The sequence below is a fragment of the Mustela putorius genome, unplaced genomic scaffold (assembly GCF_011764305.1).
Source record: "Mustela putorius furo isolate JIRA1106 unplaced genomic scaffold, ASM1176430v1.1 tig00000179_pilon_pilon_pilon, whole genome shotgun sequence".
NCBI lineage: Eukaryota > Metazoa > Chordata > Mammalia > Carnivora > Mustelidae > Mustela > Mustela putorius.
Genome location: NW_025421305.1, coordinates 8,733,236 through 8,759,311, shown reverse-complemented (window position 1 = coordinate 8,759,311; position 26,076 = coordinate 8,733,236). Strand labels below are relative to the sequence as shown.

The following is a 26,076-nucleotide window of genomic DNA, read 5'->3' as shown; positions in this document are numbered from 1 at the left end:
TTTTAAATTGGGATAAAATTTACATATAATAAAATGCACAGATCTTAGGTATTCATTTTGATTCGTTTTGACAATTCTGTAAAATTGTACAACTGCCAAGATTTATTTTCCTCATCCCTAAATATTCTGTGCTCCTTTCCATCTGCTCTGCCCTGGATGCCAGTGTTCTTGTTTTCTACCACGATGGATTAGCTTTACCTGTTCTTTAGCTGTCTATAAATAGAATCATATGATAGAGTTTTTCTGGGTGTGTATTTGGCTTCTTTCTATCAAGATAATGATTTTGAAATTCACCCATATTCCCATACTTATCAGTTTGTTTTTAATTGCTGGGTAGTATTGCATTGTATAAATATACTACAATTTGTTTACCTGTTCTGTCGATAGATATTCGGAGGTTTTCCATTTTAAGACTGTTATGAATAAGGTGGTATGAACATTCCTGTACAAGTCTTGTAGTTATAACTTTTCACCTCTCTTGAATAAATAACTAGGAATTGAATTGATGTGTCATAGGATGGATGGCTGTTTAACTTTATAAGACACTGCCAAACAATTCTCCAAGATAGTCATGCTGTTTTACCCTTTGACCAACAGTGATGTTCTATTTCTATATCCTTGCCAACATTGGAATTTCTAGTCTTTCCTTTTACTCATTCTACGAGGTATAAAATAGTAACTTGTGGTTTTTGTTTTATACCAGCATTATTGAAATATAATTAATATACCATAAAATTTAACTTTTTAAAAAAATTTACCTTTTAAAGTGTAGAACTCAGAGGTTTTTAATATATTTACAGTTGTGCAATCGTGCCCCATCTAACTTTAGAACATTTTCATCACACCCAAAAGAAGCCTTGTATCCATTAACAGTCACTCCTTGTTTTGACCTCCAACAACTGTATACACCACTCCCCCAACCCCAGCCTTTGGCAGTCACTAATATATTTTCTGTTTCTGTAGATTTGCCTACTCTTAGTAGTTCATATAGATGAAATCATACTATATGTGGCCTTTGCATCTCACTTTTTTCATTTATTATGTTTCAAGGTTCATCTGTGTTGTAGCATGTATCAGTACTGGATTCCTCTTATGACTAAATAATATTCCATGGTATGGCTCTACCACTTTTTGCTTATCCATTCATCAGTTGATAGACATTTGGTTCGTTTCTACTTTTAGGTTGTTACAAATGATACTGTTACGCCCATAAAAGTTTTCATAAAAGTTTTTGAACAGACATCTGTTTTCAGGTTTTTTGGTTATGTGCCTAGTAGTGGAATTGCTAGGTCAGACAGTAACTCTATGTTTAACATTTTGTGGAATTATCAAACTGTTCTCCACAGAGGCCACCCGGTTTTACATTCCCCACCTGGATGTCTGAGGCTTCCAGTTTATCCACATTTTTACTGACACTTACTACTGCCTTTTTATGATAGCCATCTTCACCAGAATGAGGTGGTTATCTTGTGATTTGCATCTCCCTAATGACTCACAGTCACTTGTTTGCTCAAAATCATGTCACTTCTTTTCTCAGAATTCCTTAAATGAATCAAGGTCACTCCTTACCTTTCTTGATCTAGTCTCAGCCTTATCTCCTGTTACTCTCCTTCCTTATTTCCAGTCACTGGACACAAAATAGATAATTTTTTGTTCACTCTTCAGATTCTTCCACTAGACTATGTGCTCCTTGAAGGAAGATATCACACTTTCATCTAATGTAAGTTTCCAGTGACTCTCCTAAATGACTCTGCCATCTGTCCTCTCCACTCTGTCTCATTTTTCTTTTACTGTATTTTTTTAAGTTATTTTCTCAGTAGTCACTCTAGAGACTACAGTTGACAATTTACCTTGAAACAAACTTGTTCCTATTAATAATAACTTAATTTCAATTGTGTATAAAAACTTTGCTCTAAAATAGCTCTCTTCCCTTTTACTTCCTTTTTGCTATTATTGTCATCCAAAATATATCTTTATATGTTAAAATCTATCATCACAATTTTGTATAATTACCACTATATGAAGTTGTCTTTTAAATCGGAAGGAAAGAATTACAAATAAAAATATGTTTATCCTGTCTTTATATTTACATATGTAATGGCCTTTACTAGTATTCTTTATTTCTTTGTGTACATTTGAGTTACTATCTAGTTTGCATTCATTTCAGCTTGAAGGATGGAATTCTTTTAGTATTTCTTGTAGGGCAGATCTATTAGTGATGAATTCTCTCACTTTTGGTTATCTGGAAATTTCTTTCTTTCTTTCTTTTTTTTTTTTTTGGTAAGATTTTATTTATTTATTTAGCAGAGCTAGAGAGCACAAAAGCGGGGAGAACAGCAGAAGGGCAGGGAGAAGCAGTTTCCCTGCTGAGCAGGGAGCCCAAAGTGGGGCTCGATCTCAGGACCCTGGGATCATGAACTGAGTTGAAGGCAGACGCTTAACCATCTCAGCCATGCAGGCACCCCTAGAAATTTCTTGATTTTACTTTTATTGGTAAAATAATAATTTTATTATTATTCTTAATTTTACCTTTCTTGGCTAATAGGTTTTTGTCCCCAGCACTTTGAATATGTCATCTTATTGGCCCTGACCACCATAGTTTATGATGATAAACTGATAAATCAGTTATTAATTTTATCAAGAATCCTTTCTAATGATGAGCCACTTGTCTTCACTCTCCAGATAGTCCATTTGTCTTTGTCTATTGATAGTTTGACTGTGATATGGCTAAGTGCGGTCTCTTTGAGTTAGACTTATTTGGAGTCCATTGAGCTTCTTGAATGTGCATACTAATGTTTTCCATTAATTTGAAGGAGTTCTTTTGTAATCATTCTTCATTCTTAGTTCTTCCCTTCTTTTTTTTTTTTTTAATTAATTAATTTATTTATTTGTCAGAGTGAGAGAGAGTGCGCGCGCCCAAGCAGACAGAGTGACAGGCAGAGGCAGAGAGAGAAGCAGGCTCCCCACCGAGCAAGGAGCCTGACCTGGGACTTTGGATCATGACCTGATCTGAAGGCAGCAGCTTAACTGACTGAGCCACCCAGGCGTCCCAGTTCCTCCCTTCTTTCTGTCTTTCTGGGACTCTCATTATCTTTGCGTTAATATGCTAGATGGTGTCCTGGAGTTTCTGAGGGCCTGTTAATTTTTCTTCATTCATTTTTGTTTCTGTTTCTTAGACTAGATAATGTGAGTTAACCTATTCAAGTTTGCTGATTACTCTGTCCTCTCACGACTGTTGTTGAGCCCCTTTGGTGATTTTTTTTTTTTTTTCAATTCATTTATTATAGTTTTTGACTTTAGAATTTCTCTTTGAATCTTTTTTATAATTTCTGTTTCTTTATTGATATTTTCTGGTGAGATATTGTTGTCATACTTTAAGTTGTTAGACTTTTGGGGGGTTCTTTGAACAAAAGCTAATTTAAAGTATTTTATACTGAGTTCAGTGTCTGGCTTCCTCAAAGATAGTTTATTGACTGCTTTTTTCTTCTGTGTATGCTATAATTTCCTATTTCTTTGTGTTTCGTACCTTTTATTTTGAAAAGAAGACCTATTAAATAATATAATTTGACAACTCTGGGCATCAACTTCCCTCCCTTGCTTAGAGTTTGATTTTGCTCTAGTTGTTTGTTTAATGATGTATGTAGACTGTTTCTCTGAAATCTGTACTCTTCGTCATATGCAGCCACTAAAGTTTCTGCTCAGTTAGCTTACTGGCCCGCCAGTGATGGTACAGAGATTTCTTACATGCCTCAAACAAATCTCTTCTCCCGATTTTGACCATGGCCTGTGTGTGCATGTTGGACATGATTTCCAGCAAAGCTCCAGAGGCAGCTTATAAGTCTGTCTTCCTCCTTGTGCAAAGCTTCAGTGTCAGCCAGAGGTGAGCCATTAGGCCCTTCTCAGAACTTTCCCAGACATGTTCATGGCCTTCTAGATTCCTAGACATATACTGTAGTTTTTCAGGCCTTCCTTTGGACATCTTATTCCCAGTTTTTCCTTTAAAGTTGTTTGTTTGTTTGTTTGGTCATCCTTTTGTTAGCTCCAACTGGTTTTAGTGCCTCAGGCAGCTGTGATGTTAAACAGTTGTTAAATTTTTTTTTTTTTTTTTTTTTTTTTTGGGCAAACACCCTGGAGTAGTGTTGTTTACACACTGGGAGCTCTGAGTGGGTCAAATGAAGTCAAATTCTAAAAAAGGAGCTTTTCAGAGAGCTGTTAGAGGAGTCAAGTAGGGATAGTTTTCTAGGGCCAGGAGGATTAGGAAGCTGCAACCCTGTTCTGCCCCCTTCAGTGGTTGCCAGCCTGCTGGTTTGCACCAATATTGTTGATGGTTGATATCAAGATTACTCCAGAGCTGGGGAGAGAGGTGGGAACAGGACAAGTTAAAAGACTACAAAACATACAGTTCATACAAGGTTCACACATTTTTCTTGGATAAATGCTTGTTAGATTGTTGAAAGTCTCTTGTTAATTTCTAGAGTTCTGAAAAAATGAATTTTGACAATTTTTGCCAGTGTTGCTATTGCTTTTATGAAGGAGTGGATTTTAAGTGGTCCTTGCCTTGCTGTGCCAGTGGTGCACATTTAGTTTACATGTCCCTGATGAGTATGATGTTCAATTTATTTTCCAATGCTTATTGATTATTTATATATCTTTTGTGATGTGTCTGTTAAAATACTTTGCTTATTTAAAAAAGTGGATTTTGCCTATTTATTGTTGACTTGTAAAAGTTCTTCGTATACTCAAGATACAAGTTCTTTGTCATATATATGTATTATAAATACTTTTTTCAGTCTCTCCCTTGCCTAGTCATTTTCTCAGAGTTACCTTTTAGTTGGCAGAGGTTTTGATTACATAGAGTTTATTGTTTATTTTTTTGTTATGGTTAGTGCTTATTATGTCTTAGAAATCTTTGCCTACCTCAAGGTTGTGAAGATAGTCTTTTTTTTCCCCTAAGAACTTTATAGTTCTGTTTTATTTTAAAGGGGTAAGTCCAATTTTAGTTTGAAATATTTTTTTTTAAATATTTTATTTATTTATTTGACAGAGAGAAAGATCACAAATAGGCAGAGAGACAGACAGAGAGAGAGATGAGGAGAAGCAGGCTCCCTGCTGAGCAGAGAGCCCGATGCGGGACTCGATCCCAGGCCCCTGGGATCATGACCTGAACCGAAGGCAGAGGCTTAACCCACTGAGCCAAGTTTGAAATATTTTTGACTTTTTTTTTTCATAATGTAGCCTTTATTATGCTTTAAATATCTGTAGAGTCTGTATTGCTAGTTCCTCTTTTATTCCTAATATTGGAAATGTGTGGGTTTTTTCTTTCTCTTCTTAATTAGTCTTACTAGGGATTTATCAGTGATAAAAATAGTTTTTCATTATTGATTTTTCTCTATTGTTTATCCATTTGTTATTTCACTGATGTCCATTCTTTAATACTTCCTTTCTTTTATTTACTTTGATTCCTATTCTTTGTCTGACTATTTAAGGTAGACGTTCAGATTATTGTTTTTGTCCCCTTTTTTTCTGATTTAATTGTCCAAAGCTGTAAATTTCCATTTAAACTATGCTTTAGGTCTGCCTCACAAATATTGATATCTTAAGTTTTCATTATTCCATTCAAGACATTTCTAGGGATCACAGATTTTTTTCTTTATTTAGAAGTATGTTTGCTTCATTTTCAGTATTTGGTTTGTTTTTCTTTATCTTACAGTTACTGATTTCTAATTAAATATTAAGGTCAGAGTATCTAATTTAATACTATTATGGTCAGGGAACATATTCTCTAGAGTTCCAGTTCTTTGAAATTGAAATTATTGAGACTTAATGATCAGCATTAAGAGCTCTGTTGGTGAGTGTTTCATGTTATCTTTGAAAAGAATTAGTATTCTGCTGATGTTGGGCATTGTTGTCTGTAAATATTAATTAGGTCAGTATTGACAATATTGTTCAAGTCCTTTATGTTTTTACTGATTTTATCTACCTCTTCAATCAGTGGCTGATAAAGTGGTGCTAAAACATTCTATTATGATTGTTGATTGTAGATTTGTTGCTCTTTATTCTACTAGTTTTTATTTTGTGTATCTCAGAACTCTCTATAGGTATGTACACACTTATAATTGTTATGCCCTCTTTATGAATGGCCCATTTTATTATTCAATGCTGTCATTGTCTGGTAACAGTTTTTCTTCTTAAAGTTTATTTTGTCTGATAGTAATGTAAACCACACCATCTTTCTTGTGCTAAGTGTTTGTATGGTATGCTCTCTTTCACTCTTTTACTTTGAGCTAGTTTGTGCCTTTATATTTCAAGTGTGTCTTATGAACAGCTTATTTATACATTCTTACAAGCTCTTTCTTTGAATGGAATGTTCAACTCATTTATATTTAATATAATTATTGATGTAGATGTGCTTATGTCGACCATCTTGATTTTTTTTGCCTTTTTGTTTTCTTTATATTTTTATATACATTTTTTATTATCTTCTTTTCAGAGATAATTTTTCCATTTTGTCTCTTCCATTGGCTCTCTAGTTATGCCTCTTTTTCTAGTGTGGTTTGTCCAATAGAACTTCTTGAAGTGATGGATATGTTCTATATTTTTGCTGTCCAGTATAGCAGGAACTAGCCACATATGGTTATTAACCATTCAGAGCATGACCATTGCAGTCAGCAAGGAAAATAATTTTAGATTTTATTTAATTTTTGTTAATTTAAACAAATTTAAATAGTGACGTGTGAATAGTGGGTGCTCTATTGAACAGTGATTCTCTAGGGATTATAATATACATCTTCAACTTACCATAGTCTACTTTCAAGTAATAGGTCTGTTTTAGGGACAATGTGATAACTTTTCAACACTATACGTTCATTTACCTCTCATAACCTTGCTTGGTAGTCTTGCTATCATATATTTTAATTCCATAAATGCTAAAACACCACAATATTGTTATTTTTTACTTTATGCAATTAGTGGAATTTTAAATTAAATATATATGTATAAAATAGAGAGGTTTTTTTTTAAGATTTTATTTATTTATTTGACAGACAGAGATCACAAGTAGGCAGAGAGAGAGAGAGAGAGAGAGAGAGGAGGAAGCAGGCCCCCTGCTAAGCAGAGAGCCCGATACGAGGCTTGATCCCAAGACCCTGGGATCATGACCTGAGCCGAAGGCAGAGGCCTTAACCCACTAAACCACCCAGGCTTCCCAGAGATGATTTTTAAAGTTTTTAATGTCTACCTATGTTTTATGCTGCTTTTCATTTCTTCCTGCAGATTCAGACATTCATCTGAAAGCATTTCCCTTCAGCCAGAAGAGTTTCTTCTAGCACTTCTTTTTAGTAGGCTTGTGATAGGAATTCTCTCGTGTGTTGTCTTTTTGTTTTTTTTTTAATATTTTACTCATTTATTTTGAGAGAGAGAGAGAGCATGAGCAGGGGGTTGGGCAGAGAAAAAGGAAAAGAGAATCTGAGCAGACTCCCCACTGGACACAGAGCTGAAAAGGGGCCTATGTCTAAGGACCCTGCCATCAGGAGCAAAGGTGAAATCAACAGTCAGTTGTTTAGCCAACTGAGCCAGCCAGGCACCCCTCTTTTTTTTTTTTTTAAAGTAAGCTCCACACCTAATGTGGGGCTCGAACCCACAACCCTGAGATAAGAAGAGTTGCATGCCCTCTTGACTGAACCAGCCAGGGGCCCCTCATCTGTTGTCTATCTTGACATGTGTTTTTATTTCACTTACCCCCGTCACTGGAAATGGAATGCCACTTTTTTATTCTGTTTTTTTTTTTTTTAGTCCTTTAAAGATATCATTTTATTGTCTTCTGGTTTCTATTGTTTCTAATAAAAAGTCTGCTATCATTTTTGTTGTGCCCATAGTTGTTATTTGTCCTTTTTCTCTATCTACATTAAAAATTCTTCTTTTCATCTCTTATATTTTAATGAAAAGTTTGGCTTTGATGTACACAGGTGTGTTCTTTGAATTTATTTTCTTTGCTTTCTCTGAGTTCTTAAGTCTCTGGGTTAATTTGGAAATTAATTTGGAAAATTAATTGGAAGTTAATTTGGAAAATTCTTGGCCATAATTAATAATTCTTGGCCTGTTTTTCTTTTCAGCTTTGTGCAGTCTTAGTTTCATCCTGTCGGACGAGTCATTCATTTCTATTAATACACTTTTCATTTTTACCTCCATTCACGTTTTCTTTATATTTTCCATCTCACATGCTTGAATACATTCATGTTGTCCTCCTTTTGCACTAGATATTTTAACATATTTTTCATGGTCTGATAATTCCAGCATCTAGGCCACTTTTAGAACTGCTTTTATTGATTTTTGAGTATGGATCACTTTTATAAAAAATTTTTAAATTTTTTAATAAACATATAATGTATTATTAGCCCTAGGGGTAGAGGTCTGTGAATTGCCAGGTTTATACACTTCACAGCACTCACCATAGCACATACCCTCCCTAATGCCCATAACCCCACCCCCCCCAAACCCCCTCCCCCCAGGAACCCTCAGTTTGTTTTGTGAGATTAAGAATCTCTTGTGGTTTGTCTCCCTCCCTCCCGATCCCATCTTGTTTCATTTGTTTTTTTCCTGCCCCCCAAATCCCCCACGTTGCATCTCCACTTTTTCATATCAGGGAGATCATATGATAGTTGTCTTTCTCCGATTGACTTATTTCGCTAAGCATGATACGCTCTAGTTCCATTCACGTCGTCGCAATGGCAAGATTTCATTTCTTTTGATGGCTGCATAGTATTCCATTGTGTGTGTGTGTGTGTGTGTGTGTGTGTGTGTGTGTATCACATCTTCTTTATCCATTCATCTGTTGATGGACATCTAGGTTCTTTCCATAGTTTGGCTATTGTGGACATTGCTGCTATAAACATTTGAGTGCACATACCCCTTTGGATCACTACATTTGTATCTTTAGGGTAAATACCCAGTAGTGGATCACATTTTCTTGCTTCTCTGTTTGTCTCATAATATTTTATTGTATGCCAGACATTGTATATAAAAGAATGGTAGAGACTGAAGTAAATGATATTTACCCCAGAAAAGGGCATGCCTCTTCATCTGCTAAGTCCCATGTTTGTGGAGGTGGGCACTGGAGGAGGAATGCAGAGTCAAACCAGTATATGCTTGAGCTCTGACTGGGCTTTGTTGTAGATTAGTTAGATTCCACTTATCTCTACTTTCAGAGGTACTGAGGAAGAGATCAGGACTTTCTCTTTAGTAATGTCTGTCATGTGAATTCTGGTGAGATTCCAGAGCTTTCTTTATGCTTTATAGCTGAATTTCCAGCGCTACAAACCATGGCTCATTTCTCTTTGCTTTATGGCTATGTTTTTGGTTGCTTGGGAGCTTTGCCCTTTAGTCCTGCATTCTCCTTTCTCCAACCCAGATTTCTCTTTAAGCTGTTGCCCTTCTCCAGCCAAAGGCCATATCAATGAAGGCCAAGTGTGCCACAGAGGAATTTATCTCAGCTCTTCTGCCCGAACATGGTTCATGAGAGCTGCTGCTTTATACGGTATAAAGACGTGAAGTGCCTTGAAGGGATTTCTGTTGCTTTTTCTGTCCCACCCCCAGGCTTCACTGGGTTGTTGCCTTGTATTAACAAAAGGTGCAGTATGCTTCAGAAAGAATCTGTCTCAGTTCTTGCCCTTTGTCTGGTTTTTAGTGTGTACCCCTGTGTATTCAGTGAAGGCCAGGGGGGAAGAGTTAGTGGGTAAGTGCCAATTCCTCTGTGACTGAGACTTTTCAGTAGATGAGTTCATCATCTCAGCTCGTCTGTGGCCATTTTCGGTTGTTGGAAGTTCAGCTTGCTTCTCCTGATACACCTATGGCGGATTTCTTCCTCCTCCTACCATTCTGCCCGGGATGTATATGCTGTGCATCTCTTCTTTCCTTGAAAATGCTCATTACTCTCTAGAATTTAGTTCATTCAGGTTTCTTTGAATTCTTAGCTGTATGGTAGGTTTTAAGAAACTGTGATTTTTACAGATTAACTGCCTTGTTCTCATTGTCAGGTTGAAAGTAAAATTCTCTTCAATTCTCTTCTTCCTAACTAGAAGTGGGATTCAGGAGCATTTATTTCTAGTGTTCATTATTTAGTGGTTATGCCTAATCATATTATTGTAATTGATAGGTAATCTTTTCTGGGGGTGAGACTAGGGACTTAAATCTTTAATAATTGTTATATTTACCTAGAGAAACTTAACAAAGTAGATTTAGAACACCTTACATGATGATTGAAAACACTCATTTTTTTCCTGATTTCTGGACTTTATTTTTTTATTACGAATGTAGCTAACTTTTATAATGAACTTTGGAAGTGAGGAACAATATCCACTCTTGATAGACAGTAGGAAAACCATTATACCTAGTTTGTGTTCTGTATGGAAGTGTCTATTTGGAAGGAAAAGAATATGTTTGAGATTTTGTATGTACTATTTCCTAGATATGGATTTCCCTTCCTTCCTTCTCCTCATCTTCCTCCTCCTCTGCCTTCTTCTATTTCTGTAGTCATTTAACTGCTCTGATTTTCTTGCGAGTGTAGAAACAATCATTTCAACCTTATGGATATATTTTAAGGATTGAATCAGATAGCCTGTGTAAAATGAATAGGATAATGCCTGGGACGTAGTGCTCAATAAATAAGAGTCCCTGACACAACCATTTACTCAGTCTCCTGATTCTGTTCCTTCTTACTTCCTATTGCCCTTATAACACTGTTGAACATGGTTAATACTGAGGGCTGCTATGATTCCGCTTAAAAGATATGTTAAAAACATTTTTGTCTTCATTCAGTCTTACTTTTAAAAAATGAATCTGGAGGGGCACTTGGGTGGCTCAGTTGGTTAAGTGACAACTTTTGATTTTGGCTCAGGTCGTGATCTCAGCGATGTGAGACTGAGCCCCACGTCAGGCTCCATGTTGGGCATACAGCCTACTTGGCAGTGTTCCTCTCCCTTTCTCCTGCTTTCTGTCTCTCTAAAAAATAAAGAATGAATCTGGAATCTTCTCTAGATTTGATTTTGAATTTGTCAATAGTTAGGTTGTTTCTAGGATCACACATGGTGGCAGTAGGCTCTTCAAAAAAGCTTCAATCTTTGAAACAATATGTTTTTATAGTGTTAAAAACACTGTGGTTTTTTTATATTGTTATATATTTTTTAATATAGTTTTATATATAGTTTTTATATAGTGTTAAAAACATAGTGTGTTAAAAACACACTATGTGTTTATAGTGTGGAAGGAATGTTGTCCTTTCAAGCTTTACCTAGACATGAATCATGGTCATTGCTTGGCTGCTGCCAGCAGGGGATAGCACTATTCTTCCCTTTTAACAACTAAGATGGCACTGTGTCTCTCCTATTGAGGGTCTGCTAAAATATTTTATCATAGCTATAGATGCTTAATCATTTGGGAACTGGGGATCTTATTAAGTGAGAGAATGTATAATAAGACTATACCAGCTTTAAGGATTCAAGGGATTCTATTAACAATATCAATTTTAAGACTTACAAACATATGCTTTGAATGAATATATCTTCATATTTTGCAAATGACTGGCGGGGAGGCAATTTAACAGTAGTTGGCTTAGATCAAGTTCCATGTGTAAAAGGTATCTGTTTTTAAATATAGAAAGACCCAAATATTTTGTTGCCAAAAAAACCCAGAAAAGCAAACAAAGAAAAACCCTCAACATATTCTCTTTTCAAAGAATTTTTTTTTAATTTATTTTTTTGACAGAGAGAGAGAGAGAAAGAGAGAGCGCTCACAAGTGGGCAGAGAGGCAGGCAGAGGGAGAGGGGGAAGCAGGTTCCCCACCGAGTAGAGAGCCTGATTCGAGGCTTGATCCCAGGACCCTGAGACCATGACCTGAACTGAAGGCAGAGGCTTAACCCACTGAGCCACCCAGGTGCCCCAACATTTTCTGTTTTAACATACTTTGAATTTCTATTGCTGTTTTCAGAAATCTTTTATGCAATTAAAAATTTTCATTTCTTTTATGTTTAGGTGTTAGTAGCTTACCCTTTGTAATTTATCAGAAAAGAGTTTATATTGAAAGCAGTTGGATGGTGTATAGGCTTTGGTTTGCTTTTTCTGTGCTTGTCATCCATTCATCATTGTTCCCACCATATTCATAATAATATAAGTATCCTTAGGTATATTATGGTTTGTATATCAAAATAATAGTGCCGTGTTATATCCAGTAGTAAATTAACATTGTCTCTACTAGTCTTTTGTATGAGGAGCTGCACCCTTTTGTAGGGGAAAGACTATTGGGAGTTTGGTTAACCTGAAATAGGAAAAGTGGCTGAGTTAATAAGTAAACCAAAATCTCACATAGCCACATAAGTATTACATGGTTGCTATGTATTAATTGGGGTAGATATATTTATTTATTAGTAAAACATGTTTTGGAGCATCTACTTCCTATATTAGGGTCAAATATTGTATTCTTTCAACTACTTCTCCCTCTCTCAGCGACTGTTTCCAAGATAGAAAAATCATAGCTGTTTGGCTTTACTCTTGCTATTAGATGACTGATTGGAGATTATGGGTTTTGGTTTTGAGAGAAACTAGAGAAACTAGATAGTTACCCCCTCCTCTTTTGGAGTTACTTTTTAAAATATCTTAAAATATTTTGAAAATAGTGTTTTGTTGAATGAAGTTTTGATACCCTGTTGCTTTCCCACCCATATTTATGCTTCAGTTTAGCTCTTTGCTTTTGCATATTTAACATTTTAAAATGAAACATAAATGACAGATTTTTGTTAAGGAAAGGAATTTTAGCAATTACCATCCTCTCTGAAACTCATTTCATAACCAGGAAAGTAGGACCATAAGAAAGAGGTCAGAAGACTAATTAATTAGTAGCAAAGCCCAGATTTCCTGACTTCAGTTTGATTTTTTTTTTTTTTAATAGTCTGTCCCAGTATTTCTGGCTACTTTAGAGTAAGTCTGGGAATGAAAAGAAAACTGGTATGTTAGGTAACTCTTTTGGAACTTAAGAGCGTAGTAACAATTGAAAATATTGAAATAGTTGAGGCATGGTGGTGCTATTTTATTTCTGTCCTTTCCAAGGTTATTCAGAGCACTGAAAATCAATTGTTGTCTTTTAGTAATTAGGAAATAAAAATCACAGTGTTGTGACATGAACCCTCATATTTAACACCTAATTTAATGGAAGTGGTAGAAATCCTGTTAGCCAACAGAGATGCTATAGACTGGGAATATTCTCAAGTGGAAGTCCAAAATTCAGTTTAAAACCACATGAAAGTGGTATTATGTCATGAAAATAAAATTTCTTAATTCTTTGACCATTTGACTAAGATAATGAATGCTTGAATCTTATAGTCGGTTGTCAGCTTCTCATTTGAATAGTGTTTGACGCAGCATTTACCCCAGTGCCGGCCACATAACCGACAGAGGAGTTGAACTGTTCTTCAGCTTTTTATTATCTAGGTCTTGTCACCTCCTGCCTTAACCATTGTTAACTCCCACTTATCATCTTAGTTCCTAGTCTCTCCCCTGCTAGTGTTGAAGTGAGTAATTGAAGATTTTTGCCTTTTTGAATGAAAAGCCATCTCAAGGCTTAGATGAAATTGTCAACTGGTGAAAAGGGGTTCCTTCATGTTTTTGTTCTCGGAGTTAAACTATATTATATCAAGCTGATATTTCTTCCAGCTTTGCCTTACAAGGTGATGCTCCAGGGTAGCAGGTTTCAATAGATGATGACTTTAAAGTCGACTTCAGAGTTATATTTCTGCTTCCTTACATAATTTCCTTGTTGCAGTCTGTGAACCAATTGTATGTGAGGTCATTTAAGGTTTGCTGGACACATGGAGCTCATATCCAAGCAATTAGGGCCCACAAATGTTTTCTGTAAGAATTACAACATTGTGCTTTAAAAGTGGTGTTTTTGGCATAATAAGTGTGAAATAGTGTGAAAGGTTTTCACACTATGAGGGGGGAGGAGGGGTGTTTGTAAATAATTTCAAGAGGTTTGAGAAATTCTTCAACATGTAAATGACAGAATAGCATGGAAAACTGTCATTTTTTTGGTCTGTGGATAATGTCGAACAATCACTGCAGCTACTTGGCAGTTTCAATGAATGAGTGGCAAAGCTTACACAAAAGTCCTCCAGGAAGGTGTTATCTAAGATCCACTTACAGAATAGAGACAGAGCTTCAATAATCTGAGGAGCAAAGCCTCCCATCCTGAAGATTTCCCATATCTTCAATAGTTAACTAATTGCTACTCATTACATGAGAACTTACTTGGAGAAAAGGATTTCATTTAAAATTTCTTAAGCTAGAATAGAGCCCTCAAAGGGAAGAGTCCCATCAACCTTTAAAACCCTGTGATTTGGCCTGAAGTCTCCTCCAGAGTCTCACAGCAATCTTTATTCAGTGCCTAAATTTTTTTTAGTGTTCTTTCTCCCAGGTACCATGCTAAAGACAACTTAACGTTTCTTGGATCATTTTGTTGCTTTTTATTTTCTGTTGATGCTTTCTGCAACTTTCATTGCAGGTGTACAATTTTTGAACTATGTAATATTAAATAGGCTTCTTTGGATCTGTGTGGTCATTTAACCACTATGGATGACATTATTTGAATGAGAAAATGAATCGAAGTAGTAAACCCCTAAGTTAAAAGTCACATTTTAATGGATATCTGACACATATGATAGAGGATTAATACCCTTAATATACAAATATATCTCAGAAATTGCTAAGAAACACTGTATCATCTGGTAGAAAATAGACAAAGGATTTAAATAGCCATGCCACAGGAGAGGGAATCCAAAAGGGTATGTTCTAAACCTCTTTAATAGAGAGATACAAATTATATAATTATATAAGAGCCAAAATTTAAAAGTATAATAGGGTGCCTGGATGGCTCAGTCGGTTGTGTGGGACTCTTGCTCAGGTCATGATCTCACGGGGTGTGGGATCAAGCCCTATGTGGGGCTCCATGCTCAATAGGGTAGTCTGCTTAAAGATTCTCTCCCTCTGCCCACACATGCATGTGTGCATTCTCTCTCTCTCTCAAATAAATAAATCTAAAAAACCAAAAAGTATGATAATGTCCAGTACCTACATTGACATTGCTGGTGGAAGTGTGAGTCGATATAGCTTCTTTGGAAAGTAATAAGGTAGTAGCTATTAAAATTAAGAAAATAGGGGCACCTGGGTGACAGTCTTAAGTGTCTTCAGCTCAGGTCATGATCTCAGCGTCCTGGGCTCCAGCCCCAGGTCAGGCTCCCTGCCCAGTGGGGAGTCTGCTTCTCCTTCTCCCTCTGCCCCTTCCTCCCACTCATGCTCTCTCTCTCTCTCAAATAAATAAATAAAATCTTTAAGAAAATAAAACAAAAAAATATGTATATCTTTGATGTAGTAGTTTCTTTGTCAGTTATGTTCATTAAGGAAAAAATCAGTTTGTAAAAGGTATTTGTACACAATGTGTATTCCAGCATTTTGGTGTTACATAGTGACAAAAACAAGAAGCAATTAATGTATCAGTAAAGGAATAGTTGAATAAATAATTGTTTACCCATGTTATGGACTTCTGCACTGCTAAAAAATAATGTTAGATTTATATCTGTGGATCTTGAGGGTGTCCATGCCATATTGTTAAGCAAAAATTGCAGACTAAAAAAAAGAGTTTTTGGACTTTAGGGTAGTGTATAAAGTCTGATACAATTTTTTTTTTTTTTTTTTTTTTTTTTTTTTAGCAACTTGAATACTTTCACAGGTATGTCAGATGTCTTTCTGTACACAGAAAAGTATGGAAGGCTAAACTCCAGGTTTTTAATTTTAAGTTTTTTTGAGGGCATTGGGTTAGGAGTGAGGCTGTGAATGGACGGGGTCAAGAGAGATCATTTTTCTTTTTACATTTTTGGATTTTTTTCCTTTGTTACAGTAAGCATGTGTTAGATTATAACTTTAAAAATAGCTGATAAAACCCTTATGTTTAAAGTGAAACTTCCTAAAGAATACATCTATTATAACTGCTTTCTCTGTGAACCTGAGTTATAAAAATAAAATGTTCATGCTTTGTGTTTAAAGAACTCAGATTCATCTGACAGGACCTAAAAATTCTTGGTTCTTCTGAGATGTGTTCATAAGTAAAAGTCATTCCTTTGGTTTAATTTTGTGGTTTTGGTTGGTATAGTCTTGTCATAAATATGACCAGCTACCCTAAGGCCAACAAAAATATCTTCAGTAGATTATCACAATGTAACAGTATGTTATGGATGATAAGAACTTTATAAGAAGCTGAGTTGCAAATTGAATTTTGGGTGTTAAATTGTGATAAATTGGTTTGTCAAATATTCTAATAGATATTACCTGTCATATTACTGCTTTCCCTGTGTACCAGTTATTCTCTACCTCCAGAAAGGCTGTTGTTACTTTGCAATGTGGTTTTTCAAACTGTGTAACTTTTTGTTCCTATTACAAAAATAAAGCATGATGAATACAAAAAACTTGGGATACTGAAATCCTGAAAAACAAAAGGATAAAACTGAAATCATATATAAGTCTAATTATAACCACTGTTAACATCTTAATGTGTTATTCAAATCTTTTAAGAAAAATGTTGCCAAGTATAATTTACATATAATGATTTTCACATATTTCAATGTACAGTTTCATAAGTTGTTTTTCTTTTCAGTTTCATAAGTTTTGATATATCAAAAATTATGAAAGTTGAATCATCATTAGTCAAATATTGGTCAAATAAATTCATCACCACTGAAAGTGTACTACTCAAGAGGGGTTCCTCCATTTTCTGGGAATCACTGATCTGCTTTGTAGGTATGGTTGTATTTTCTGGAATTTTATACAAATGGAATCATATATACTAAAATATATTTATTATATAAATATATTTATTATCTATAAATATATATTTGTATGTTCACTTTTATTTATATATTTATATATTAATATGTATTATTATATATATATTTTTTTCTTACAGGCATTTTATATTATATGATTTCTGTCACTTAGCATAATTTTGAGATTCTTTCATGTTGCATGTCTCAATAGTTCATCAGTTTTTATTACTGAGTAATTAGTTTGCCTATTCATTCATTCATCTGTTGGTGGACATCACTGTAACTGTTTAAATGAAGGTGCTGAACATGAATGAACATTCATGTGTAAGTCTTTATAGGGACATAATACTTTCTTTTTTCGTGTGTAAATGCCTGAGTGGAATGGTATATCACATAGTAGATATTTAACTTTTCAGGAAACTGCCATTCTCTTTTCCAAAGTAGTTGTGTCATTTTCCATTTCTACCAGCAGTGTATAAGAGCTCCAGTTCCTCTGCCTTCTTGCTAGCTCTTGGTATGGTCAGTGTTTTTAATTTCAGCCATTCTAATAGGTATTTAGTGGTATTTCCTAGTGATTTTAATTTGCATTTCCTAGTGATTTTAATATGCACTTCCTAGTGACTAATGATGGTGAACATTTATTTATGTGCTTATTTGCCATCTGTATATCTTTGATGAAGTGTCCACATCTTTTGTCCACTTTTTTATTAGAGCGTTTGTGTTCTTTTGAGTCTTGAGGGTTTTTTTTTTTTTTTTTTATTTAGTTATTTGACAGAGAGAGAGAGAGCAAGGAAGCACAAGCTGCCAAGGGAGAGGGAGAAGGAGGTTCGACCTGGGGCTTGATCCCAGGACTCTGGGATCATGACCTGAGCTGAAGGCAGATTCTTAACTGACCGAACCACTCACGCACCCAAGTTTTGAGATTTGTTCATACATTCTGGATATAAGAAATTTATCAGATAAAAGATTTATAAATATTTTCATTCAGTTGGCAACTTGTCCTTTAATTTTTTAAATTATGACTTTTGAAGAGCAGCCATTTTGAATTTTAGTGAAATCCAATTTATCAGTTTTTACTTTTATGGATTGTGGTTTTTTGTGTCATACCTAAGAAATCTTTGTCTGATGGAAGATTACAAAGATTTTTTTCTTGTTTTTCTCCCAAATCTTTTCACAGTTGTATACATAGTTTATATTTAGGTCTATTATCCATGTTAAGTTAATTTTTACATAATGGCGTGAGTCAGAGGTCATTTTATATAGGGTGTGGGTCAAAGTTCATGTTTTGCATATGGATATCTAATTGTTTCAGTACTGTTTGTTGAAAAGACTATCCTTTCTCCACTGACTTGCCTTTATACCTTTGTCAGAAATTGTGAGTCTGTTTCTAGACTGTTCTAGTGATCTCTAAACACCATAGTCTCACTATCTTGATTGCTAAAGTATTACAGTAAATCTTGAAATCAGGTAATGTTAATTAGTTTTCCATCTTTGTTCTTTTACAAAGATGTTTTGACTATTCTGGGTCCATTGGACCTTTATGATTTTAGAATCAGCTTATCAGTTTCCACAAAAAAAGCCTACTGGGCTTTTGATTGGGATTGCATTGAATCTGTAGATTCAATATCTTAATAATATTGAGTTTTGCAACCCATAAACAAGGTGTATCTCTCCATTCATTTAGATCTTTAATTTCTCTCAGTGTTTTTTTTTTTTTTTTCCTCTTTGAGAGAGAGGGATGGGGGTGGGTTGGGGAGGGGGGCAGAGGGAGAGAGAGAACCTTAAGCAGGCTCCAAGCCCAGTACAGAGCCAGAGTCAGGGCTCTATCCCAGGACCCTGAGATCATGACCTGAGCTGAAATCAAGAGTTGCGTGCTTAAACGACTGATCCACTTAGAGGTACCCCTTTTGTTTTTTTCAGTGTATAGGTTTTGTGTACATTGTCAGTCATCATTCAAGTATTTCATATTTTTGATGTTATTACTATAAATGGTGTTGTTTTTTTAATTTTAACATAGAAATACAATTGATTTTTTTATATTGACGTTGTATCTTGGCACCTTGCTAAACTCGCTTATTAATTCTAGAGCTTGTTTTGTAGATTTTATCACAGTTCTGGTATAAACAGTCTTGTTATATATAAATAAAGGTAATACTGCTTCTTTTTAATTGGGTGGGGCTTTTTCTTTGTTTGTTTTTCCCTTACTGTTTTTGCTAGTACCTCCAGTAAATGTTGAATAGCAGTGATGAGAACAGAGAATTTGTCTTATTTCTGATTTTGGGGGCAAGCATTCTACCTTTCACCCTGAAGTATGTTAGGCATAGATTTTTCATATATGTTGTTTATCAAGTTGAGGAAGTTTTCTCCCATTTGTGGATTGCAATCAGGAAGTGATATTCCATTTTGTCAGGTGTTCTTTGACATGATAATGTGTTTTTTCTTTTTTAGCTTGTTAACATGGTGAATTAATCGATTTTTTTAAATTAACATATAATGTATTATTAGCTCCAGGGGTACAGGTCTGTGAATTGCCAGGAATTAATTGATTTTTAAATGTTAAGCTAACTTTGCATTTCTGGAATAAATCCTACTTGGTTATAATGTGTTGTTGTTTTTATATATTATTGGTTTCAGTTTGAGAGAATTTTGTTTAGAATTTTTGTGTCTATATTTATGAAGGATATTGATCTGTAGTTTTCTTTTGGTCCTAGATCCAGGTGCTATAACAAAGCATCATAGCTTGGGTGGCTTATGAAAAACCTGAAACATATTTCCCACAATTCTGGGAGCAGGAAGTCTGGGATGAGGGCACCAGTATGATCGGGTTCTGACAAGGCCCTCTCCTGGGTTGTGGACCGCTGACTTCTTGTATCCATACATGGCAGAAAGAGTGGAGAGACAGAGCAAGCTCAGGTGTCTTTTCTTCTAAAGGTTCTAATCCCATTCGTGAGTGCTCCTAATTACCTCCCAAAGGCCCCACCTCCTAATACCATCACATTGGGAGTTAGGATTTCAACATGTGCATTTTAGAGGAACATATTCAGTCTATAGCACTTTCCTTGTGATGTCTTTGTCAGATTTTAGTTTTCAGGCAGTGCTGGTCTCATAGAATAAATTGAGGAGTATTTCTTCCTTTTCCAGTTTTCTGAATGGATTTGTATAAAATTAGCTTTTTTTCCTTAAATGTTGGTAGACTTCATCTTGAAGGTATCTTGGCCTGGAGTTTTCTTCAAAGGAAGGTTTTTAATTAATTCAATTTCTTTGTTAGATACAGTTATTGAAGTTACCTTTTCTTGTGTTAGCTAAGGAATAGCTGACTTTTTTTTTTTTTTTTTTTTTTAAAGAGAGATTGAGTGTGAGTGGGTGGGAGAAGGGGAGGGGCAGAGGGAGAGAAGAGAGAGAATCTCAGGCCGGCTCCATGCTCAGTGCCGTGCTTGAGTGGGGCTAGATCCCATGACTGCAAGACCATGACCTGAGCTGAAACCAGGAGTTAGACGCTTAACTGACTGAACCTCCAGGTGCCCCAAGAACAGCTGACTTTTTAAAGGAATTTCCAAGTTGTGGAGTGTGTTGTCATAAAAATTTTCACACTAATTCTCCATTTAATATCTGAAGTATCTGTACTTCATGTCAACCCCTATCTCATATTCCTGACCTGACTTTGGTAATCTGTGTCTTCTCTTTTAACATATATTGTATTTGCTTTAGGGGTACAGGTCTGTGAATTATCAGTCTTACACAATTCACAGCACTCACCATAGCACTTACCCTCCCCAATGTGCATCACCCAGCCACCCTTTCCTTCCCACCCTGCCTCTCTAGCAACCGTCAGTTTGTTTCCTGAGGTTGAGTCTCTTATTAACGATTTATCTCTCTCTCTGATTTCATCTCATTTCCTTTTCCCCTATGATCCTCGGTCTCGTTTCTCAAATTACTCATAGTGAGTGAGAGATTTCACTCATTAGTGAAATCATATGGTAATTGTCTTTCTCTGATTGACTTATTTTGCTTAGCATAATACCCTCTAGTTCCATCCACGTCATTGCAAATGGCACGATTTCATTTCTTTGATGGTGCATAATATTGTGTGTGTGTGTGTGTGTGTGTGTGTGTGTGTATCACATCTTCTTTATCGATTCTTCTGTTGTTGGATTTCTAGGCTCTTTCCATAGCTTGGCTATTTTGGGCATTGCTGCTCTAAACATTGGGGTACACATGTCCCTTCGGATCATTACATTTGTATCTTTAGGGTAAATGCCCAGTAGTGCAATGCTGGGCTGTAAGTTAGCTCTATTTTCAACTTTTTGAGGAACCTCCATACTGTTTTCTCTTCTCTCTTTCCTAATCAGTCTCTCCTGATTTGTCAACTTTATTGATTTCTCAAAAAATAAACTTTTGGTTTCATTAATTTTTAAAAATTATTTTGTTTTCAATTTCATTGATTTAAGTTCTGATCAGTATAAATTTCATTTCTCTGGGTTTCATTTGCTCTTCCTTCTTTAGTATCTTAAGGCAGAAGCTGAGGCCATTAATTTGAAATCCTTCCTTTTTCTCCACACTGGCCTTTAGTGCTATAAAATTTCCCCTAAGTACTCCCTTAGTGGCATGCCATAAATTTGGCTACATTGTATTTTTACTTTCATTTGTTCCAGTGTGCTTGGCAATTTCCCTTTTGATTTCATCTTTGACCCATGTGGTATTTACAAGTGTACTGTTTGGTTTCTGAATATTTGGAGATTTTCCAAAGATTTTTTTTAATTTTCTTTTTAGATTATTTATTTATTTGACAGACAGAGATCACAAGTAGGCAGAGAGGGAGGCAGAGAGAGAGAGGGGGAAGCAGGCTCCCCGCTGAGCAGAGAGCCTGATGCGGGGCTCAATCCCAGGGCCCTGAGATCATGACCTGAGCCAAAGGCAGAGGCCCAACCTACTGAGCCACCCAGGTGCCCCCAAAGGTCTTTTTATTATTAATTTGCAATATAATTTAATTTTTGTCCGAGAATATACTTTGTGTGAGTCAGATCTTATAAATGTACCCAGTGTTTTTAAAAATGACTGTACTTACCTGCATCATTCAAGAAAATATTTGCTATGTACTATTTTGTGACCATTTTCACAAAGCATTATATTATAAAAATTTTCCTGTCTCAAGGGTTTTCTAAAACTTGATTTTAAAAAAAAGTAACTTAGGTGTTTTTTTGTAGGAATAGTACATTTATGTGTTTCAGAAACTGAAACAATATAAAAAAAAATGCACACTGAGAAATCATAGTTTCACCTGTTTCTATTTACATTATTTGCAACATTATTAGTTGCAGGGGTATCTTTTCTGTATTTCTCTATGCAAATACAAGAAAAAACATGCATATATATACTCTTGTTCCAATATCTCTACACAAAAAATAAACAGCTTGACCCTTAATCATTGTATGTGGATATGCTTCCATTTATTTAATGTATATTGATGTGTTTTTCCTGTTTTAAGAAAAACTAAATGGCTTCTCTATTCTGAGGACCGTGTTGGCCAGTATTGTCTTCTCATTTAATTTGGATTACAGCTATATTGGATCAGACTCATCAGTCTACATTATAGATGAGTGGCTTTATATAAACTGGGCTTTAAATATATGCAGTGTTTTCCTTTGACACCTTCAGAGGACCTTATTATATTCATTTTGGTGCTAAGCCCATAGAGTAGGTCCTTAACAAATGTAGCTCTGTAAATGATTTAATTTCTTAGTTTGGTTAGCCCATGTGGTAAATGATGTAGGTTTCAGTTCTAAATATACTATATGTTGTTTTCCTTGACATCCATCATAGTCAAGTACAGAATGATATGTGATAGGTGACAGTTTAGTAAATGAACATGCACTGAGATTAGGTGTGATTCTTTTGAAATCTCTCACTGTGCTGTGGTAGGAGGGAATGCAGGGTAGTGTGGCAAACTCGGGTTCACATTCTTCCTGAACTATTTTGTGGGATGACTATGGTCAATACAGTGAAATGCCATGAGGAAGTACCTAACATAAGCTCTAGTAGTCAGGGATGTGGTAAATGTTGGGTTCCTTTCTCCTTTATTTCTTCAGGGTGGGCTCTAGGTCCAGATGGTCATTTGAGTATAAACCCAGAAGCCCTGTCATTACCACCGAGTCCACACTGTGCAGCCCACTGTCTAGGACGCACACCAGGTAGAGGATTTTGCAGGTGAGGATAAGGCTTTAATGTTCTTCCATTCGTGGTTGTCCCTGGCTGAGGGGTTTGGCATGACGCTTTACCTGTAATCTTCATAATAGTCATACTTGATAAGTATTATTAATGCTCTCTTGAAAATAAGAAAACTTAAGCCCGGAAGATTCAGAATTCTTGTCCAAGGACACTGATAAAAGACAGGATGAGAAATCACAGCTACATCTGTTTGGCTTCAAAGGCATTTTTTTTCCCCTCCATTATATTATGTTGCCCCTTGGGATGCTTACAAAGCATCACTAGTTTTCAAGGACTTACTATAATGAAATGAGAACTATGTAATTTTCTGAAATTTTAATTTTAATCTTTACATGTATGACAAGTTTAAGTCTGCAGAGGGAGAAAATTATAATTTGGATTCCTTTAATAAACTTATTTTAAAGCCCTTGAATATGCCTGGGTAAAAATAGTACACATTTTTTTTTTTTTTTTTTTTTTTTTTTGGTGAAACAAGTATCGGCTGGGGATTGAATAAGGAATGTAGCCCAACATGAACCAGATGTTTTATTTTTACCTAGAGAGGGAAATGTTAGAATATAGGATTAGGCTCTCTGGTTTCATTTTGACATCAGTTTATCATTATATGGCCTCCTGGAAGGTAGCATCTTGTGCCTGAAAACATGGAAGTCAGGGTTTCCTCGTGCACGCAGGGCTGTGTTTATATGAGGTTATGCATGGCAGTTTGGCGGTTTGTTTTGCAGATGTTCGTAATGTACAGTCTTACATCTTGTTTCTATTTCTGGAATGCTTTTAAGTATGACTCATGTTTTCTTGAGGCCATCCTAAAAATACAGCTAGTTTCAAGCATTAACGTAAAATACACCACAGACACCACACAGCAGTATGTGATGCTTTCTCTCAGTAGTTTAATACAATTTTTGGACAAATTAAATATTTTCTTTGACATAATAGACTAAACTAAAAAATAAGTAAGTAAAAATGGGAGTTTTTTTTTTTTAAGAGAAACATGTCCTCTCATATCATAGTGTAAAAATTGGAATTTTCAATAAAAGGAGTAAAACATGATATCATTGGCATCCTCAAAAATGAAGAAATAGTATTGATGTCCAGAAAAGCAAGTCCATTAAACTTGTTGGAGCCCCATGAGGTGCATACTTGTAGGGAAAATCTTGGATCTGAAGATAGAGCCTGTTAAAAAGATTTTGGAGGCGTAGTAGGACATAAAGGCTAGAGTGCAAGCTTTGAACTCAGAAGCTTAGGTCAAAGTCCTGGTTCATGCACAGAGCAACTGTGAATAAGAACTTCAATTTTCTTTTCATGAAACTTAGGTAATGAATATTTAAAGAATGCTTATATGGCCCTTACTATTACCAGACACTGTTCTAAGTGCCTAATTTAATCCTCATAATGACCTTATGAATAAGTACCTTTGTTATATCTGTTATACAGATGGAGAAACTGAGCACAGAGAATTGAAATAACTGTTGAAGTTTACATAGCTAGTAGACAGCAGAGTTGGGATTTGAACAGTTTGGCCCAATTCTGTATTCTGACACAGTAGAGTCTGCTGCGTCCTAGGGTTGGTGTGAGTTCCAAAAGAGATCCTGTATGAAAAATCATTTGTATTTTTACCCGGCACATGAAAAAGATGTAATAAATTATTGCTGTTATTATGACTGTTTATTGGAGAAGGACAAAATACGGGAAAAGAAGTCTTACTGAAGGTATAGCATAGACTACAGGGCCAGCTACAGGATTCAGAAGCTGCTTATGTGTATTAAGAAACTTACGTAGAATTGAAATGTGGTGATGAGAGCCTTGGATATCTTGACATCTAGCAGATCAAACTAAAGGTAGAATTTCTTCACTACTGATTTGCCTTCCTGACAATTTCATCTTTCAGAAGCTAGGGGAAACGAAGAGGAACTCTTCCCCCAGACTTAATTGTGACTAGTTAGAAATAATTCGGTAGTGGTATGCAAGCAACAGAAACCTTGAAAAAAACCCAAACTCAGACATTTTATTTCTCCGCAAGGGTGCCACTGACATACTGGGCAATGGGACTACCTTGGACATTGTATTAAGCATCACTAAATGTCAGTAGTGTACCAAATTATCCCTCATCCCCCAAAGCTTTTCAACAACTGAAAGTACCCCCAGACATTTCCAGATGCCTTCTGGCAGGCATAGAGTGGTGGCAGTATTGTGGTTAGGTGGGAACCGCTGTTGAGTGGCAAGAGTAAAGGAAAGGATTGCTGAGAATTGTCAGATGTACCTTAGACCAGTGGTTCTCAACACATGAGGATCGTGCTCAGTGGATTCATTCCTGTGAGCATACTCGGGATTATACTCAGTTCCCACTTCAGATAACTCTCCTGCCTTTCTCTCCTGCTTGAGAAAGTACATGGCATATAAAGGGCTCTGTAATTATAGATATAATTGACTCTTCATGAGTTTGCTAAAAAAAAAAAAAAGAAAATTATTCCTGTACCGCAGCACTTAATTGATACTGACAACTTGTGAGGGCCAGACCTCTCATTTGATTAGGAACTGCTGCCTTCAACTTTAAAAAAAGTCTTAAAAATGTCTATAGTTCCAAGGTCAAGGCATTCAAAATGGAATAGAACTATATAGAACTTAATGGAGACTGTAATTATGAACAGTTACAAGTAGTTATAAATAATAAACAGTGGGAGGAAGCAGAAGAGACCTACCTACTTGGCTCTACCTTCTAGAACTTTGGAAATGGTCGTGTTTTAAATAGTCAAGTCCAGGTAATGGAAGGTCAGGCACATTGCCAAAGCTAAATACAAAGTGACACCAAACTGTAAGAACAGTGCTGAGAGGGCCTGTGGCCAAAGTAAGCTGAGGTTTGTAAAAACATAAGCAAAAAGAATCCCAAAAGTGTTCATGTTTTTAATTATATATTTGATATTGGCATAAGAAGAGGTAGTAGATCCGTGGGATAGGGAACATTGTGTAATTTTATGACAGAGAAGCTAAAGCTTCT

General features: G+C 35.7%; 1 protein-coding gene across 2 annotated transcripts in view; it reads left to right on the top strand.

Moving 5' to 3' along the window:
• The window catches only part of VWA8 (von Willebrand factor A domain containing 8), a 325,814-nt gene that overhangs the window by 13,504 nt on the left and 286,234 nt on the right, over window positions 1–26,076 (top strand). Inside the window, exon 1 of one of the 2 annotated variants that reach the window (XM_045076623.1) lies at window positions 22,953–23,063. The exons of the other annotated variant lie outside the window; for it this stretch is intronic. The gene's annotated coding sequence lies outside the window, so the exon portion shown is untranslated. Of the gene's footprint in view, window positions 1–22,952; window positions 23,064–26,076 lie in introns of those variants that run through there. 2 annotated transcript variants of the gene reach the window in all.